Source organism: Ixodes scapularis, unplaced genomic scaffold (assembly GCF_016920785.2).
Source record: "Ixodes scapularis isolate PalLabHiFi unplaced genomic scaffold, ASM1692078v2 PGA_scaffold1__304_contigs__length_218370807, whole genome shotgun sequence".
Classification (NCBI taxonomy): Eukaryota; Metazoa; Arthropoda; class Arachnida; order Ixodida; family Ixodidae; genus Ixodes; species Ixodes scapularis.
Genome location: NW_024609846.1, coordinates 163,672,663 through 163,691,999, shown reverse-complemented (window position 1 = coordinate 163,691,999; position 19,337 = coordinate 163,672,663). Strand labels below are relative to the sequence as shown.

Sequence of the window (19,337 nt, the reverse complement as noted above, 5' to 3'; positions counted from 1 at the left end):
TTGCCCTTTAGCACGCAATTCACCGAGTACGGCACAAACTACGGGAGCACCAGATGAGTTTCACAGCCGGTACTGCATTTTGTTGCCTCCTTTGAATGAGGATGCAGTGTGTGCACCTCCTCTAGTGGACGAGAGTTTCTGCGTCGGGGAGAAGCGGGGACGAGCCCTTGCTTCGAATGGGTCAAGTCTTCTTGAGCTTCGGGACAGAAAAACGCCAGTCTCCGGCGCTAATCCCGCAGTTACTTGGCCTCTCTTGCGTCGTGTCTGTTCGCTCCCCGCGTCTCGTAGCGGTGGTGTTGCAGTGAAAGGGAGGGGGGCTTGTGAAAATTTTGGGGCGGGTTTCGAACCCTCCAAACCATTTCCTTCCCCCCCCCCCCTTCCTACGCCACATGCTTCCCCCTCCTTGCAAATGTCAGCTGATCTTCCAACATCTTATCTCGGTTGTGCAGGAATGTTTGTTGATAGGTGAAACAACCATAAAATTCGGAAGTAATTTGTAACTTGAGTAGAAGTTACTCAGGAAAAGTAATAAAGTAAACTACTAATTACCGAAATAAAAATGTAATTGAAAGTCACTAAACTACTCAGAAAAGTAGTTAAGCTACAGTAACTTGAGAAGAGTAGTTCAACTAAATACAAGTCTGGAACTTGGATGTGCAGCGGTCTAGCAAGCGGCGCCCAAAGACCGTCTGCAAGAGTCTCGTGTTTGGTTCACGAGGTGGGCCTCCTTCAACTCCTGGTCGGAGTTGAGCACCCCCAGTGCCGACAACTTTGCGATGGAGGTAGCCACCGGGAGCTCTTGGGCTCGCTTTGTAGCCTTTCTAATAATGGCGTCGATGCGCTCTTCGTGTTGCTTCGTAGTGCGAAGGTAGGGTACGGAGTAGAGGATCCTGCTGCTTACGAAGGAATGGACGAGCCGAAGCGCGTCCCTGCCCCACAACCCGCCGCATTTGTTGGAAACGCGGTGGATCATACGTCCGACCTGTTCGCCTACATGTTTGAGTTTGGCAATAGTCGAGTCTGGACTGACTCGGTTCTGGATAAAAAGGCCCAGGATCCGGATCTCCTCAACCTCTCTGACAGAACCTCCCGTCAGGGAGATATGCAAACTCGTGTTGTCTTTGGGATTGGCTCTGACGTGCAGAAGTTCAGATTTCGCAGGAGCGCATTGAAGACCACAGCCGATAGCATAGCTATCGACCGCTGAAGGCGCTCCAGATTGTTATGTCATCCGCGTAAAGTGAGTGTTGGATGCCTTCCACCCGGGCCAATTGGTGTGGAAGCTGCATCATGGCAATGTTAAGAAGGAGCGGCGACAAGACCGTTTCTTGAGGAGTGCCCCGTGTACCCATGGTGTATGGGCCGTGGTCATCGTCCTCGATGCTGAGTAGGGCCTGACGCTTCGAGAGGAAGTCTCTTACGTAGGCGAATGCCTTGTGCCCACAATCCGTGGTGCTCAGGTTTGCTAGGATGCTGTGATGACGAACGTTGTCAAAGGCCCCCCTAAGATCGAGGGCAAGGATGGCCTTGCCGTTGTGGCGCATGGCAGTGGGTTGTATTATGTCGCGGTGTAATTGGAGGAGGACGTCCTGTGCCGACATATGCGGGCGGAACCCAAACAGAATGTCTGTAAAGAGGCCCTTAGCCTCCATGTATGAAGAGAGGCGATCCCGGACCATCGCCTCATTAAGTTTTCCAGCACACGAGGTCACTGAGGTGGGCCTCAGGTTGTCGGTATTCACCTTGCCTGGCTTGGGAATGAAGGTGACCAAGGAGGTCTTTCAGTCGGGAGGAAGTGGTCGCCCGTCCCAGATCTGATTGATGTACTCTAGCAAGTGGCAGCAGGCCGAGTCCGGAAGGTTTGTCAGCAGTTTGACTGTTATTCGATCGTGGCCCGGAGCCGTACCTCTGCGCATCTGAGCCAAAGCCGCCCTAAGGTCGCGCAACGTAAAAGGGGCATCAGTGTCTGGATTAGGCCTGCCCGCCTACTCGTACCCGGGCACAATTGGGTCCTGTATGCGACAGAGATACCTGTCACACAGGGTGTCTGCGGGTTGAGCTGTCGTGCCTCGGTACCCGTGCAGAGTCTGCCAGAGCTGTCGTTGCGTCTCCCCTCTTGTCTGAATGAGGTCATTGAGAGTGCGAAAGAGGCGCCACATCCCTCTCGAGCTCATCTGACGCGCTGCCAAATTACACTTTTCTATCCAATTTGAGTCAGTGAGCTTGGCAGCATACACTGCAGCCTGCTCCATGAGTACGTTAATGCGAGCCTTAAGCTTGCGATTTAGCTTTTGCTTTTTCCATGTGGTAAGACTCCGGCGCGCCCCCCACAGGTGTAGGAGGTGATTGTCCACGGCGGGCATCGCTTCTGTAGTCAAAAGTGTGGTAACGAGTTTTTGCTGTATTGTGTCCAATTGCTAGCCCACTCCGTATAGCCGCCGGAAAAGAGCACTGGATGTATCTCCTGCGTCCTGGACTTGGGCCAATCAGTTAATTTGGCCTGGCCCCACTTTTTGCTTTCCGCCTTCCCCAGAAGAGTAATCCGGAGAAGCCAGTGATCGCTACCGAGAAAGTCCCCCATGTTCTCCCTGGCGGCATCTTTGGTGTTCTTAACGAAAGAGAGGTAAGGGCATGTGTCAAGGGGTTACCGAATTGCCTATGCGTGTGGGACATGTCGGATCCGTAAGCAGCGTAAGACGAAGTATGCAAATTAGCTCCGCCAGCTTGCGGCCGCTGGCCTTCTCAAAGTGGTAGCCGCAATGCAGGCATTGAAGTCCCCAACAATTACTAGAGGTTCCTTGTCAGCCGATTTAATCGCACGGTAGAAAATTTCGTTGAAAGTTACACGCGGCTTATGTGGGGGGCACTAAAGGTTAAGTATATGTATTGACGGGTCACGGCGCTTAAGTGCCAGGACCTTGATCATACTGTATTCCTGGTCAGTCGCCAAGTCTAGATCGACCTGTACTGTGGTGTGTGCTGTGTTCACCAGGAGGCACGTTGTTGGACCCCCTGAAACGAGCTATATACCCAGTTAATTTAGCTTCCGCTCCGAGTTCCTGAAGAGCCAGTACCGCCGGCGCGGTACCGAGGGTCTGTAGGTAGAGCTGGAGGAGCGACCGTTTCTTCCAGCTCCGAAAACCCCGTGCAGTTCCACTGTATGATCTCGATTTTCCACTCTATGGCTTGGTTACGGGCTTTCAGCTGGGGTCAGCTAGCTATAGTGAATGGTGTTTTTAATTGTGGGGGGCACGCCCAACCCCCGAAGCCGATGGTGCCTCAGGCAGAGGCACCATCATCTCCGGGCGGGGGCAGCCGGGCTGTGTTCCAGGGAGCCTGTGGTCTGACGAGGAACCCCCCTTCGCCTACGCGAATCCGGTCACGGGGAACGCGAGCGAGAGCGGCAATTATCATATTGAACGCTGGATCGTTTTTGTACTGTGGACAGGACAGAGTCTGTCACGGCTGGGGCTATTCTCTGCACCATGTGCTGGAGCTCCTGTTGCCAGAGTTCCATGAAGTAAGCCTTGACTCCTTTTAAAAAAATTGCCTGGCATGTCCGCGATTGTGCGTTCCAAATTTTCCAAACGGTGCTCCATAAGAGGCATGTGCCCGGCTGATGTGCGGCCCGAACACTGCAAGACTCTAGACGATCCTGACGCGACCGAGGCCCTGTCATCGTGGTCCGCCGGCTCAGCTTGCTGCATGGGCTCCGAGGGCCCGTTCTGAGCCTGGGGCTTTGTGAGCCTGGCCAATTTTGCCCCTAGCGCTTGAATTTTGTTTGCTTGAATTTCGGTTTGGCGCCGGAGCTCAGTATTTTGCCTCTGTAGGGCAACTTCGGTAGGGGAGGGGGAGAAAGGTCCGGAGACAGCCCCAACCCAACCACTCACCTTTGTGTGGGCGCTTTCCAGGGGTGGGAAGTCTCCCGCGTTGTCACTCGGCGCCTTTGTCCTGGTCCCGGACTTGGCGCTTCTCGTAGATGTCTTCCTGTTCTTATTCTTCTTAGAAGATGACGCCTTCTTTCCGGTAGCAGGCCCGGTAGCTTGTCTGGACTTGTCCGATGAGGCACCTCCGTTGCCGGAAGGCTTGCTCGTCTTGTTGCGGGCCCCATGTCGCTAGGTACCTGGGCGGTGAAGCCGGCGGAAATTTCCCTTGCAGTCCGTGGAGCCGGTGAGATGGGCCTCCCCGCAGACCATGCACGAAGAAGTACACTCGTGCTCAGTTAGGTCCTGGTCGGAGGCGCCTACTCTCTAGCCACAAAAGCCACACCTTGCCATATCCGGATGCGGACAATTGTCTCTCCGGTGACCAATGGTTCCACAGCGGTAGCAGGCTGGGACAGTCTTCTTATATTCCCTAACAGCTGTGCATTCACAGTTGTAGTGGACGTAGCGAGGCACTCTCTGGCCCACGGAAGTGAGCACCGCCACGTTAGATGTTCCAAGCTTTCGCACGAAGGTCAGCTCGCCCTCGCGCCACACCACCTTGCCTTTCAAGGGGCCCTGCAATCATATTTAAGCGTCTACCTTTTTTGTGCGGTTTCCACGTCTCTTGGGGTTCGGGCAAGCCAGCGGGCACGGAGAGAGTAATTAAATATCAGTGCGTCATATTTTAACCGGACGACGCGGGAATCTCCTCCATCGACGAGGGCGACCCGCGGTACCGAAAGCGCGCAAAATGTGACGTCTTTGGTCCTGGGCTGCTACTTGTTAGAGCCGCTAAGAGCTTCTTTTGAGTCGAAATACAAAATATAAGTGGCGCCAACAGTTTCATTTATTCATAAAAGTAGTTTTTTTTTTCCAGCATTTTAGATCAGAAAAGAAACGAATGCAGTTTATAAAGTACGGAAACAAGAAATGACCCGTCGACATACCCGCCACCAAGCGTTGGAAAAGGAGGGCGGATACTAGAAAGGAGTAGTGGGATCCGGCCCCGACACGGAAAGGTCTCTGATGTACGCGGCGGCGCTGCGGTCGTATGGACAGGCGAATCCAACCGGCTCCGAGCGTTCCGAAGGCCTTTGGCGAGAAGCTTTGTCTCGCGGTTTGGCCGTTTCGCGGTATGGCAGCGCGAAGTGGCTCCCATTCTGAACTGATCTTTATCCCGTGTTTGCTGTCGTTTGTGGCCAATGATGTGTCATGCCGAATTAGTGTTTAATCGAGCAGCAAATACAATGAGAGCCGCTCTGGCTGCCCGCTGCATGCAGCCTATCCAGAACATGCTTTAGTGGCGCCCTTTCGCGCAGTCGACACGGAGTGCGGCAGCCGTGAGCGCCTCGCTGAGCTCACTACCCCTCCTATAGTTCACGGCTACTGAAGCAACCAGACGTCATGAGGGAGGTTATTTTTTGCTTGTATTTGTAATTTTGATTCGCCTAGAACTTTTAAAATAAAGCGAATTTCGAGAAAAGAGAAGTTTCACTAAGTTACTACGTTCAGTGCGCTCAGGTTCGGTGCAAATTAAAAACCAGTAAAACAGTCCTTGCAGGGCCCCTTTAAGTGATGCCGTTGTCTCGTCCGTCCGCACTTTGATGACACCTCGGCACACTTCTCAGTTGAGTTTGACATGGCCCCGAAGAGGAACGGAACCAGATCCCACGTTGAGGTTGAAATCACGAACCAGTTTGTTTGCTGCCTCCTCATGTTGCGTCCCGCAGACAATCAAGTTCTGCGTCCATACTGGACAAACGTTTAGAGTAGCGCCTGCTTCGCCGCCAACGCAATGGGTGATGGCCGCGCCCAGATCTCCAGCCTGGAATATCGTCTTCAGGTGCAGGGTTTCACGAGGCTTCAGCACCAAAATGATATCCTCTGCTCTCACCTTGGGAGTCCTACGTAGGCTGCGCCTATCGAAATCACGGTTCACTCGGTTGGGGTTAGCAGGGGCGCCGGTGAGAGTCTAGCCTCAAGCCCAGTGACTGGGCTCGAAAACGGTTTGCTGCCCCTGGGGTTGAGTGTTTCTTGGAAAGGTGTATATAGTGCCAAAATATCAGAAAGGCATAATAATAAATTCAAGGAAAGGGACCTCCTCCTTCTTCAATTCATCACCCCCCTCTCCTGAACATTTTCCACGGCACTTCCAGACACCTAATTTTTTTTTTATGTGTGTGTTGGTCCTACCGCTTATTATTTACCTTCCGCCGATTTTTCTGGCCGTCCCCCGTCGTCCCCTTATCACCAAGACACTACCGAGGTCAATACCCACACCGCCTCTTGGTGACCCCGGGGGTTTGTTGGAAGTGGAGGAAGATGAGCTCTAAAGCCACGTACACCGCGCACGGCTCCACGACATCACAAAGTTCAACCTTCGCCTCGATTTCGAAGCGAATATTTTGAACTCAAATAACTCATTTGAGTTTAAAGTGACGCCTGAAACTCAAGGTTTCAGACGTCACTTTGTCGTCACGAATAACTTCCAGAGACGGCGATCTTGAAACGAGACAGTTCAAAGTATTCATAGCTCACCCAGAGACAATCTAGATAGCATTGACTCTAACGCGGCGAAGGGGTGTAGGGGCAGGCGGGCGCAACGTCATCAGTGCAACCGTTCAATCGGCTGGCCACACGGTGATACTCGCGCGGGTTCCGATGAAGCACGCTACGACGTTGTGTTTCACGGTCTCGCTGGAATTTGAACACTAAGAGTGTTGGGATGATTATCATCACGTCCTGCGTGACGCTATAGTCGCGAAAGTCCAGGCAATACGCTCCGCGAACTTTGGCCCCAACTTTGTGTTTGACGAGTTTAGCGACCCTGAACGCGGCAACGGTGTTTAGAGATCCGTAGGTACACTTTTGTTTGCTAGGCCTACTTTTGTTTTTATTGCTCATAGACGACATCCGCTGTTGTATATCAGTCCCAATTAAGTTGTTTGCTGATTGCGTATTGCATAAGAACACTGAAACAGTTCAAGAACAAATCAATCTAAAGAATATTCTTCTCAAATCAAGCTTTGGTGCGACGAATGGCAAATGGTGCAAAACCCTCAAAAATCGGTCTCAATTTCAATAACAAGAAAAAAAAAAGAAGAAAATTTTAAGTTATGATTATTTATTAGGTGATACCTAAATGCCCCGTGTAGACAAAAATACGTATTTTGGATTGACATTCACGAGTTATTTACGATGTAATACTCACGTCGAAAATGCATCCATGAAATAGAATCAGGCACTCTGGTATTTTAGAAGAATCCTTGAAAGTGCTTCGCCAGAAGTAAAAGCCTGGCTTACAAAACTTGGTTGGACCTGTTCTCGGACATGCAAAAAATAATATGGGATCTATTTACAGTAAAAAATTGCTCAAAACTCGACTAAGTCCAAAAGCTTGCATCCAGGTTCATTATTAACAAATACAATTGTTCCCACTCACCCACTGAAATTTGTAGACTTACTGAACTCCCTGCTCTTGAGCTAAGAACGATGTGTTTGCCAAAATAATTTTCCTGATCCTTCGTGGTTTAGTTAAAAAGGACAAGAATAATTACATGGATGTGCGCTTCGGTGAATTTCCGGGACACCGTCATGCATGTACATTAGAAAACCAGCCGCTAAAAATGATTAAAAAAAATTTAATTTCTTTCTAAGGGCCACTAGGGAATGAAGCAAAGTTCCCAATGAAACCACAATTTTAACAACTATTTCTGATTTCGTGAAAAAAATAAAAAGCACAGCGTTTGACAACATGTCAGGAATTTATGATTTCTTATCTAAGTATTTGTATGTATTGATGTTTTTTTTATTGAGTGTGCATAAATGTTTCCCCCCCCCCCCCCCCCCTTTTAGAGTATATTACCACCCCTGTAATAGCCCAGCAAGGGCTGATAGAATCAATAAGTTAAAACAGACACCCAGACTGAACAAAAAAGTCTAGCGCAAATGGCTTGCTTGAGACATGACCAGCCTTCATGACAAACACTTGAGCGCTTTCGTTTCAAGGTACGCGGAAATATTTTATTTTATTTATTCCAAGATGTTCACACAGAATGAAATAATTATTAGATGCTATGCCCTTGACATTTAAATCTGTTCGATGTCAAGGTGATAGAAGTGGGCTTAATGAAGACAATATAGATGGGAGAAAAAAAAACTATTGGTTCAGTCCGAAATATTAACCCAGCAAAGAGAAATTCTGAAACTGCACACATTATGCGTCACTTCGCGTCCCGGCGGCATCAAATGGCTGGCTCGACGAATCTGACGATACGCCAAAGGTCTCGCCAGTACCAACGACACCGTCTTGGGATTAGTTCCTCACGCCTCGTGTTCTTTCCTTCATTGGCAGTTCAATAACATTCCGGCAAACAGATTTTGTACCTTGAACTCAAACCGTTACCTAATTACTGTTATACGCCCAAGTAAGTTATGCGCCCATGACCTAGTTACTGGTACCATGTGTGTTGCCTAGCCATACCGACGTACACCTTCATAGTTTACATTTTTTGCGCGATATATTGGGTGGAAATTCAAAGCTTTCTGTTACCAAACTTACACGCTTTTTAAAACGTTCCATTCTCTCGTAAAGGCATTGACTCGTGTGACGTCGCTTGGAACTTCCGATAAGCTTAGTTTAGAAGCCTAAAACCCCTATTATTTTCTGAATTGTTGTGTATAGCTTACTTGGACCATGTCATCTTTGCCAGGTTATGTCACAATTGCGTCGCAAGCGTTATTAGGTGCGTTAAGTAGGGACTCGGGGTCATGACTCGAGTTACTTTTTCCACTAAAAAGGCCACGCGCATTTCCGGTGCTTGCTACTCGAGTCAAACTCCAGAGATCCGTCCTCGTAGTCGGTGCTCGTCAAGTCCAATAGTTCTATTTCCGGAAGGGGTATGAAGATCCACCTGGTTCTACCGAGAGCAGACACGATCGCGTGCGCCTTGCAAATATTTCGGTAGCCATTTAGCTATTGTAGGTTTGGTCGGCAAAGGTATCTGACAAACCGACAAACTTCACGATGAATGTATCATCGCAGAAGCAACGAAGTGCCATTCATATCATTGTCCAGCGTTGTGATGAAGTGGAAATGGCGTGGTAGTGGTGCGTAATGGGTTAAATCAAACGTCTGCTTCCTTATACCGATCTTTTCGTTGGAGTTGCTACGCGTAGGCACGTATAGCTTTGTAAACGCTGTTTGTTAATTCTCTTGTTGGTGTCCCACAGATGTCTCTTGTGTCCTTTCAACCTCATTCGTGTGATGTGAATTTATGGCAGCCACAACCATCAGAACGCAGCGGTTCTTGTTTGCATCGCACATTGTGTTCGTTCTTTGTCGCCGAGGCAGTTTTACCAAATGTTCCCTAGCCGCTCAGCTCAAGGAAGGGGCGCAGCTTCTGCATTCCGATATGGTGCGCATTAAAGGAGCGGTGCAACGATATTCAATTGGAATGCTTTTCACTTTACACGAGATTACTGGCACTAGTGGGACTCAAGGATACTCGCACGCAACGCCACTGCCCAAGAAACGCCTTCGTTGCGGTGTAATTTCAAGGACAAAAGCAATTATTTTCGTTCAATCTCTCCTTGGCAAAATTTGATGACGTAACGTGGGGATCGCAGTACACCCATGGGACGATATTTGAATGCGGTTCATAGACTGGACCTGAGCACTCGATTTAGGCTCGTGATAATTACTAGCTCGAGAAGCATTCTGGTAGTGGCCCATGTCCAATCGGTGCAATGACGACAGTAGCGGAGCCATAACAATGTCTGAAACTCAGCGCGTGTCCTGTGCTTTGCCAACCCTAGCGCGCGGCTATGATCAACATTGGCGGCATATAATCGGCTCCAGATCACGAGGCCGCTTGTTCTGGCTGCGAGTTGAGGGGGTAAACGCTGCTCGTTTTTCTATAATTTTTTTCCGGGACTTCTACTGCGTGGGGTGAAAAACGAACGCGTGTTTCATAGGTCATTAGCGTCAGGGATCCGTTCTAAGCGGTATTTGCGCAATGTACGAAAATTGTTGCATCGCCCCTTTAAATGCTTTACGATCTTTACGATCCGACTTTGTAATTGTTTTGCCGAAATGACGACTAAACAAAATGAAGTTCACAACGTTACCTTTATTGGCAGTAAACAGAGTCAGTTGAATTCTAGCGTACTTATGAGAAGTCACATTCGCTTCAGTCCCCATTTCACGCATTATGAAGAGCAAAGAACGACACATATGCTTACGCTTGAGCGGATGCAGCGCCAGATAAGTGTCTTTTGTGTTCTGCTTGGCCCGCCTGCCGGCCATCTTGCAATGTTCTCCAACAAAAGCAAAACGGAAGAAAACAACCGGAAATTCACATAGGGCGCGAACTGCATTCGAACGTGCTCTAAAATCTCGTTTAGTGCAGACTTAAACGGAGTGACTTGAGTTGAAGCCATGGTGTCTCCACTCAACGCTCCCATTCTCAAAGCCCATCTATACTGAAAGTAGCGCCAAGATTGCCCGGGCAATAATTCCCACAGTCTCGCAAGAGTCGTGTAGACATTTTATTCAGGGCTGAGCCAGCATACTCAACCTTGAGATTCCAACCCCCTCCTTCAACATACAGACCATAACCTTCGCCGAACATTCAAGTGTATTGCGACTCAACAGAAGAACATACTGTGCTCTGGAAGAAAGCTTAAGTAAAGAGGAATCATACATTCTTAGGAGATTACAACTACACTACTGGGTCCCCACACTATATTCACACTACTGCCCGCATTGCCGGGAAAGGGCGGACGCATACCGTACAATGTACATGCCAATACACACCAACTATAGACCTAATCACACATACGTCAAGGGAGCAGTGGCAAGCCATCCTGCCCGGCGATGACCCTACCTGCGAGCATTGGCTGGTAGAGAGGGCCACGGCAGCGTTGGAGGCCAGTGGAATCATGAAATCGAGATTAACACTTCCTTTCTTCCCCGAACATCTTTCTAAAATAAAGATATTTTGAACTCTTTAATCCATCAATCGAGAATCTCTTGCCCTTCCTCAAGTCCGCGTGTCTCTCCCTCTCTTATTTCAACGCTAGCGCGTCCTAGGCTGCCCTTCCGCTGAATGTCGCAACAGGTGAATGCTGGAATACCCTTGCCAGATGGGCGATTTCGACACGTAGCTTTCGTGTTTTCGCTATGATATGAGTGGCCAGTGTCCCTGTCGTCTTGGCTACTCGGTATGCCTTTTCATTGCTTCACGTCTGGAGCAGGCACAGGAGTTTTGTCGAGGATTCGGATATGTGCATGCTCATATCACTCGGTTCAAGATGAAATGCAATCTTCCGCTTTATAAACATTCATACGATAAAACTGAAGTGTGGGACAGATCGTCCTAATCTTATTTCCTCTTGAGCAGACAGGAGAGCCAAGGCGATAGGCGCGCACACGTTTCTGTTATGGAACGCGAGGCCGTGATCTTACTCTGCGAATGGAGCGAAGCACGCCGTATGTTTTCGTGTCGCCGACTCGCTCGTTCCGAAAACAGTCGACAGCAAATAACATCACTTCTTGTGCCTTTTTCTTTCTTCCTTTAGACGTCAAAGTGACGACGAGATAAAAACCCGTGAATGAGCGTTTTATAAACATGCGCAAGTGATTTAGCAGTACCGCCTTATAGCGGCTGAGCGATGACATTTCTAAAAGCATAACAGGCAACTTACGTTCTAGCTTGGATCGGCGGCCGCCGGGAGCGCAGTATGTATACGTACGCACGCCGCCGGAGAATGGTAGGCCGTGACACAAAAGGGCATAAATGGCGGCCGGAGATGGTGAACTGATACCTGATTGACGCTGGGCCAATCAGTGGTATTGGGAAAGGAAACTTTAAAAAAGAAAAATAATTTTCTAGAGCGTGAGAGTGTGTCGGAGGATCTATTAACAGCGCTACTTGCATTATAGAGGGGCCTTAGTTATTCTTACTGACACAAACTTTGTTGAGGGAAAGCCAAAAGAACGACCCGATGACTAACTTGCCACAAAGCTTTGGCTATTTACGACTAAGAAATGTTAAGTGAAGGACATTTTGGACCGCCAGAAGAGAAAAAAAAATTACACCATCTCCCCGAGGGGAACCATGGGGTGATGCGGAGCATCGCGGATCGTTCGGGTTCCGCCGCTCGCTTCGTACGTTTACGTTGAACTTGACGGTCCCGAACCTCAGGTTCTGCTGCTCGACGTTCACGAACCAGCGCGGCTTCCCATTCTCGAAGGTCGGGTTCCGCCGCTCGCTTCGTACGTTTACGTTGAACTTCACGGTCCCGAACCTCAGGTTCTGCTGCTCGACGTTCTCGAACCGCCGCTGCTTCACGTTGTCGTAGTTCAGCATCCGCCGCTCGACGTTGAAGAATGGACGCCGCTTCTCGTTGCCGTAGTTCAGGGTCTGCCGCTCGCTTCAAGTGTTTGCGCTCAGCGTCGCGTGCCCTTCGCTGCGCAGCTTTGTCTTCAGTGGATGTAGCGTTGCTGTTAGGTTGTGGGGTGGTGCTGACGCTTGCTTGCGCCAACCCACTATGAAACGGAGTATAACTGACGGGACTGTTGCTTCCATCACACTTCATCGACAAACGGAGTGAAGTGGAGTCAACAGTGGGTGAACTGAACGCGCGCAGCGCGCTACCGCTGCTTATATTCACACTTAAGGAGTGGACACTAGAGGAGGAGAGTTGCGCATGCGCGCGCGGTGTGAGTAGAAGCGAACTCACGCGAAGTGCACGCAGCTGGTAGAAAGAGAGAGCAGAGAGACTAACGCGCAGCTGTTGGAGAGAAGGAACGAGGAGAGTTGCGCATGCGTAGTGTGAGTGCGGACTACGACGCCGCGGGACATAGACCCGAGCAAGAGATGCTCCGCATCTAAAATATTCGAGGAGACCTAAGCACTTCGTATGAGTTGTGAATGTGAAAGCTTTCTCAGCGCCGAGTGCAGGAGAAGCGGCCGCAGCTCCGGCAGGGAGTGCGGCGGTGCGCCGCGCAGACTGCCCGGGCTCGCTGGTGTCTGCTGCGCCACTGGTTGAGGCAACGGCGGGAGTGCGAAGCTCGGCGCGGCGCCGGGAGTGCGTGACGCTGCATATGTGTTGCTTTGCTCTTCTTTGTGTTTTATTATTTCTGAGGCGCGTCCGCTTTGACCTTGAGCTCCCTCGTTGGCTTCTGTGACGAAGCATCCCCGTTGCTGTTCTTTTCTTTTTATTTTATTTATGAACGCGCGTGCTTGATGATTTGCATTTAGGTGCCGTTTCGCTCAGCTAATGGGGATGGGCGTTTAGATGCCGTTTATCACGGTTACAGACGCGAAAGGCTTCGCTCCATAGGACACTTGAGGATTTCGCATTACAAAACGCAAACATGCCTTGAGTGCCTCTAAAAATTCGGCCAACCACAAAATGACAATTTGACCCGCTAGACAAATCGGAAAGTAGATAAGATTAAAGGCAAACTCGCTGAATGCTAACACTAGTTAAGATGGTGATTTCACAACACCTTTCGTGTCGGTTTAGGATTATAATTATCAACGAAATTTTCGTTAGGTAAAGTACCGTCAGCCAACGCCTGAAGAACCAATATTGAGGTCACTCTTTCGAATTTCTAACTTCAGGGAGACAAAATGATCCACCAGCTCGCTTCCGATTTAACGCCTACTGTCCAGAGTACTTCCTTTGTACTAAAGGAGGTTAGCGAGCTCCATTCCCGAAAAGGACGCGTTAGGGGAAGTAACAGTTGCGGTGCTGTGTGGCACGAACCCTCCTTTTAGGAGATCGCCCTTTCTACTAAAGGAGCTGAAGCAGTCCGCCTGGCAGGGGTATAATACCTCTTGCAGTTTTCAGTAACGGATCTGTAAACGTAAAATCTTAACGCCCCCATTTTTTTACATTTTTGTTTGCGCAGTGCCGTGGGCCCATTTCATCAGGCAGATATTTTGTTGTCAGAAAACACAAATGACGATCCTATCACACCGCAGAAAAAATTATTATTTGTGTTTTGTAAACAAATAAAAAAAAACATTTCAAATTGTCAGGTAGAAATGCTTACATGATATGAAAAACATAAAAAAAACAACAAAAAAAAAAACCGTCGCCCTTCAAACGGCAGTTTCTCGCTTGAGGCGACTGGGCAAATCGCCATATTTAGCGGGAAAACAGCGATATTTGCATGACTGCTTACTGGCGACGAGATATTTCGGTGGCACCCTCTTATGGTTCTGATTACTGACGTCACGACCGACATTATTAGTAGCGAATGACAAAGTCGATAGTGCCTAAAAAGTCAACACCTCCTAGATAAGAAAGCCTAAGTTAAAGAAAACTAGTAGAGCCACTATATGAGCTGCGCTTAGAGTATCGCACTTCGTTATCCGAAATGGTTGTGGGCGCCGCCATTTTGGATCGTATGCAGAACAGACGCCACTGCCGATCGTCATGATTCAAAAGTGCGACTACCTCAGCATTAGATTCGATGTTAGGAAGGTCATGCAATATTGTTTTGCTGTGTCGCGAACTGTTTAAACATCTAGTGGAAGGCGGAAAAGCGTTTCCTGTGATTTCAGATAAAGCTTCAGATAACTGGCAACCATGATTTTAAGACACAATAAGGCCTGGTGTCGTTACTCTGAAGCGTAGCTCATTTAGTGGCGCTAGGAACTAGAAAGAACGAGTGTGACCACCGGAGTGCTATTTCTCAAATTCCGCACTTCGAAAAATCATTAGGGGCGTTACGAGCGAAGTGGCTTGGATTTGCATAAACAAGGAGTAAACGAGCGCTGCAATATAAACTCTTGACCAAACACGGAGATAATTTTTAACGCAATATATTTTACCCGCCGTTTTTTTATGAAAAAAAAAAAGCGTTGCGTTCCAGCCCCACTCTCGACTGGCACACAGGTCAAGGTCATAGGAACAACAGAGCCCCGGGCTATACTTTTTCATACTACTTAGACGTGACGCGTCACGTCAATACATAACGTCACCACGACATGACGTGTTGTCACAACCCCATGCGAAATCACGACGACGCCTTGACGTCAAGGTCGTTGTCGACGTTGACAACGCGTTACACGACATCAAGGCTGTGTTCCAAAATTTACTCGATCCGACTCCGGAGCAAAGGTTTCGTACCGTGGCGTTCCAAAACTTACTCGAGCTCACTCGATGACGTCAGAACTCCCGTTCCAGAAGCGGGTTGTTTACTCCGGAGTAATTACTCACGCTACCCTCCTCGATCGGGGGGTAACGTCGGATCAAAGCGAGTAAATGCGTCACGTGATCTGTTCGTCGTCTGCTTTCTGCGCCGACATCCGTCAAAGCTCGCTTGCTCCGTTGGTTTTGGTGGCGGACGTTCGAAATGACAAAGAATGAGGTGCAGCATGTGTGGTTATTGCGATTTGCTGTTTTCAACGCACGAATTGACTGCATTACATCCAGACCATGCACCTTCCCCGGGAAGGTATACTTGTTATTATCAGAGTGCGAGCGTAAACAGGAGCTTCTCCGCATTCTCGTCCTCGGCGTTGGAGGGAATGTCGTATTCTCACGTTCAAGGCTGCAAATATTTGAACGCAGTAAGTGATAAGGTAGTATTTTTTGTTTTAAGGATCATGTGACGGGCTAGTTGGTTATACATTACGAATTTAAAAGTAGCGCTAAAGACGAGGACAAGTAGAAGACACAGCGCCTGTCCGTGTCTGTGTCTTCTACTTGTCCTCGTCTTTAGCGCTACTTTTAAATTCGTAATTTTTTGTTTTCTCCAGAGTGTGTGTAGTGAGAGGATAACGCTTGTAAAGCAGTGAAGGCTTCAAAGATTTTATCGTAATCATATTCGCGTCAAAGTTTTATATCATTCTTGAAAAAGCACCCTCGCGCTGCACCACTACACCGTGTGGAATCAATTTCTGCAAAACATGATCAATGCAAATGACAATGCGTGGAATATATGCGTTTAGGGCAATCGCGCAGACTAATAAAACACTTTTTTAATGTCTAACTGTAAGGAGTAGGTAATTTTTATTTCAATATACAGCTCAAAAAGAAGGTCAGTAAAAGGAGCTGGTGAATCCGCCTCAAAAAACACCGCGTCGTCATAATTATTATCGTCTCTTCGAGTGCTTTCTTGATGATCAAAAAGATCGTCTGCTATTTTCTGCCATCGCTGCTGTGGTTTCTTTTTGTCGTAGCCCAAGACAAAGCCAATCCGCATAGTACCCAGGTAATTAACCCGGCCGTTCCAGAATCGAGCCGCGGATCGTTTACTCGCGATGTCACGTGGTATTACCCGCTGACGTAGGAGGCAGGTTACTCGGGTAAGATTTGGAACATAGCCCAAGACTGCGTTCTGACGTCATATCGCGATGACAACGACGCCAATGTCAACGTTGACGTTGGCGACGACGACGTCGATATCACGCGACATGGAGACGACGGCGTCCTTGTCATCAACCCAACGTCATAAAGACGCTTGGCGTCAGGTCGTCGACTTCGTTGTGGAGATTACGTAACTCGACGGCCCGACGACGTCCCTTCAAATTCATGACGTCGACGTCATCGTCGACGACGACGACGTTACGACGAAGTCACGCGATTTCAGGACGATATTAACATAACGACGACGTCACGCGACGTAAGGGCGGCGTTAACGTGACGTCATAGCGAAGTTTGACTTTGTGTGGGGCGTCGACGACCCCGTCGACGTCGTCCTCGATGCGGCGCGACGTCACGACCGCGTTATAAAGGCGACTTGATGTCGCGTAACGACGTCGTCGTCGACGCGATGCGACGTCGCGACGACCTTAAGACGGAATCTTGGCGTCGCGTAACGTTGTAGTCGACAATGACGTCGTGGCGTCGTCGTGACGTTGTGTTTTGACGTGACCTCTAAAGAGAACATTATAAAAAAATATAGCCCCCAAGGGGTTATATTGCCGATATGATCTTAACCCGTGTATCGATCGAACGTAACGATTGAGGACAACGGACGAGCGTTGCGGTGGAACCAAATCGTATTTGGTGTAACCAAAGATATTTGTCTTAGAAATCGGCTCATAAAGCACATCCTGTGTTAAAAAAAATTAATCAATCCTTTGTTCAGTTCGCTGGATCTAAATTAGACTCAGTTTAGAAAAAGGACTAATGTACCAGATATGTGCCCTGAGTGGTGAATGCCTATTTGCCGGAGCAATGCGAGGTTGACAGGCTGGCGATCATTAAATTCCTCTCCTCGAACTTAAGCCAAGAAGGGGCAAAGTCCTCTCCCACCATCGCCAACTCAAGCAAGTTGCTACGCAAAAAATCCAGGCGAACCAAGGCACTTCGATCACAGCGGGCCACACCAACTTTAGACATCCTGCACTTCAACTGAAAGCATGAGCCGAGCCTGTAGCTCGCTCCACTCAGCCATTTCTAGTTCACCGTACGTAAGTTGCTGAATTATGCTGCGTCATTAAAGAAGGCCACCATAAGCCAAATATTGGAGGCGACTTCGTCCTTAGCGTTGGGCTGGTAGTCGTGCTCTCACTGATTGGACACGACTTCTAACAGATCCTGACGCCGTAGTCGTGTCCAGTCTCTGTTCTACGGTGGCCTTCTTTTGTGACGCAGGAACATTCAGCACTTGGGCTTTCCTAAAGTGTAGTGGAAGATATTGTTATCACGTTCCTAAAACAACACCGTCGAAGATGAGAGTCTGACTTTGCCCTTATTTCTGACGATGTGAGCAGAACCCATCAGTTAAAGTCCTCCCGGTGGTGTGGGAGGCAGGTTCCGCTCCGATGGTCTGGAGCGTGGTGGCACGAACGTCGCTGAGTGACGGGTCGACTCACTGCTTGAATAGAACTATGTGCATTTATTTACACACTAGTTACAATTCCCAACTTGGGAAATCATCCTGCCTCGTCTAAAGTCTCGACCCCCGTCCCCAATTTCTCTCCATCAAATCCAAAGTCCGAATCCCTCAAAATCCTCTCCGCGCTCTTTTTGTAGGTCCGTAGGGGCCTCCTTTCCCCTCAGGAACCGACCAATCTCTTCAAATTCCGCCACTCACACGTGGTACACTGTTCTCCAATGGTCGGCGAGCTGTCATCCTGGCGCCCTAACGGTCAAACCTAAATTCCTCGTAGAGTTGTTCTCTGCAATTTTCCCAGCCTGACTGGCGCCAACCGCTAAGTTATTGCATCGGGCAAAAAGCGACAATTTTATACAAAGCGGCAAAACCCTCTGCATATGCGCACATTCGGCTATAAGCCACAAGCATCTTCCAGCGCGTGCTCTTTCGGTCCCGGTCCGAGCAGACCCCCGAAACCCGAGACGCTTCTTAACGACCGCGGGGCGACCGCTCCCGCGTCGCGGCCGCTCTGGCCCCGCCGACACAAACGTAGAAAGCTAAAAAAACACAATGCCGACGCAACTCTGGGCCCGTTTGCTCGAAGCTGGTTAACTAACCGCGGTTAACCGGATTTCCCTACGAGGGGGAATTTTGGGTCACGTGACCGGCAGAGTGAGGACGGCGGGGAAACATGGCGGTGCCCCGGTGAGTGAGCGCCGCTCGCTTTGGAACTAATACGTCGTAGTAGCGGCAGTAGCGGGCGAGTTAGTGAGCAATGAATGGTGCAGGAGGTTGTCGCGTTTCCTTACCTCACTTAAAAAGCAAAACATGAGAAATGACCTCGCCGCATTTTTTAGATAGACTTTCGACTCTGGCCATTCCTAAGCCTAAATGAACGCGATAGTTGTCGGCATGGCAACGTCTTTGGAAAGTGGATTGCCTTGACCCAAACACAAAAGCAGAGAGCGTTCCCATAGACCTTTTGCTAAATTTAAAAAGCACCGAGGTGCATGCTACGAGTGTAGTTACACGCGCTGCACCTGCTAGCGTCTGCAGTAATAACTGTTCTGAAGCAAAACGCCTAAAACAAATTTTGCCGTGCACGCGCGTTCTACAAAGATTTATTATGATTGTTTACTTCAAATCTTTTATAAGTGGAAGGCCAGAGCGCGCGGATCGTAGAATTACACTTCCAGCGTTCTCCTCGACGTTCGGGTAATTTACTACTAGGTCAATTTTCAGTGGAGCCGAGTTACAGGTTTTTCATTTTATGACGGTTATATATACGGTTCCAACATGCTGGCCAACCATGCTGCCGGTGTACCGCCCGCCTTTCACTGCTCACTTCTTTCTCATTGTTTCTAGGACTCAACTTCGTCGTCCTCTTTCGAACTCGGAAGGAAATTTCAACGAGGCTTTTCTTCACTTCATATAGACAAATATTTAGAAAATTTCCAAACAAGGGTTAATTTAGTTTTACCTTGCCGATTATTTGTACCACGAGCAATAAAAATTGTTTCTTAAGCCCAAATGTATGCCGCGCTGCGTCGCGAAAACCAGGCAGC

The 19,337-nt window shown here is 48.9% G+C and overlaps 1 protein-coding gene and 1 pseudogene across 4 annotated transcripts in view; one reads left to right on the top strand and one right to left on the bottom strand.

Annotated features, from left to right (window-relative positions):
• Positions 1–19,337, top strand: part of LOC8051728 (urease subunit alpha) — a 286,808-nt gene that overhangs the window by 31,565 nt on the left and 235,906 nt on the right. The gene's annotated exons all lie outside the window — the stretch shown is intronic.
• LOC120837439 lies at positions 1,986–3,608 on the bottom strand (annotated as a pseudogene).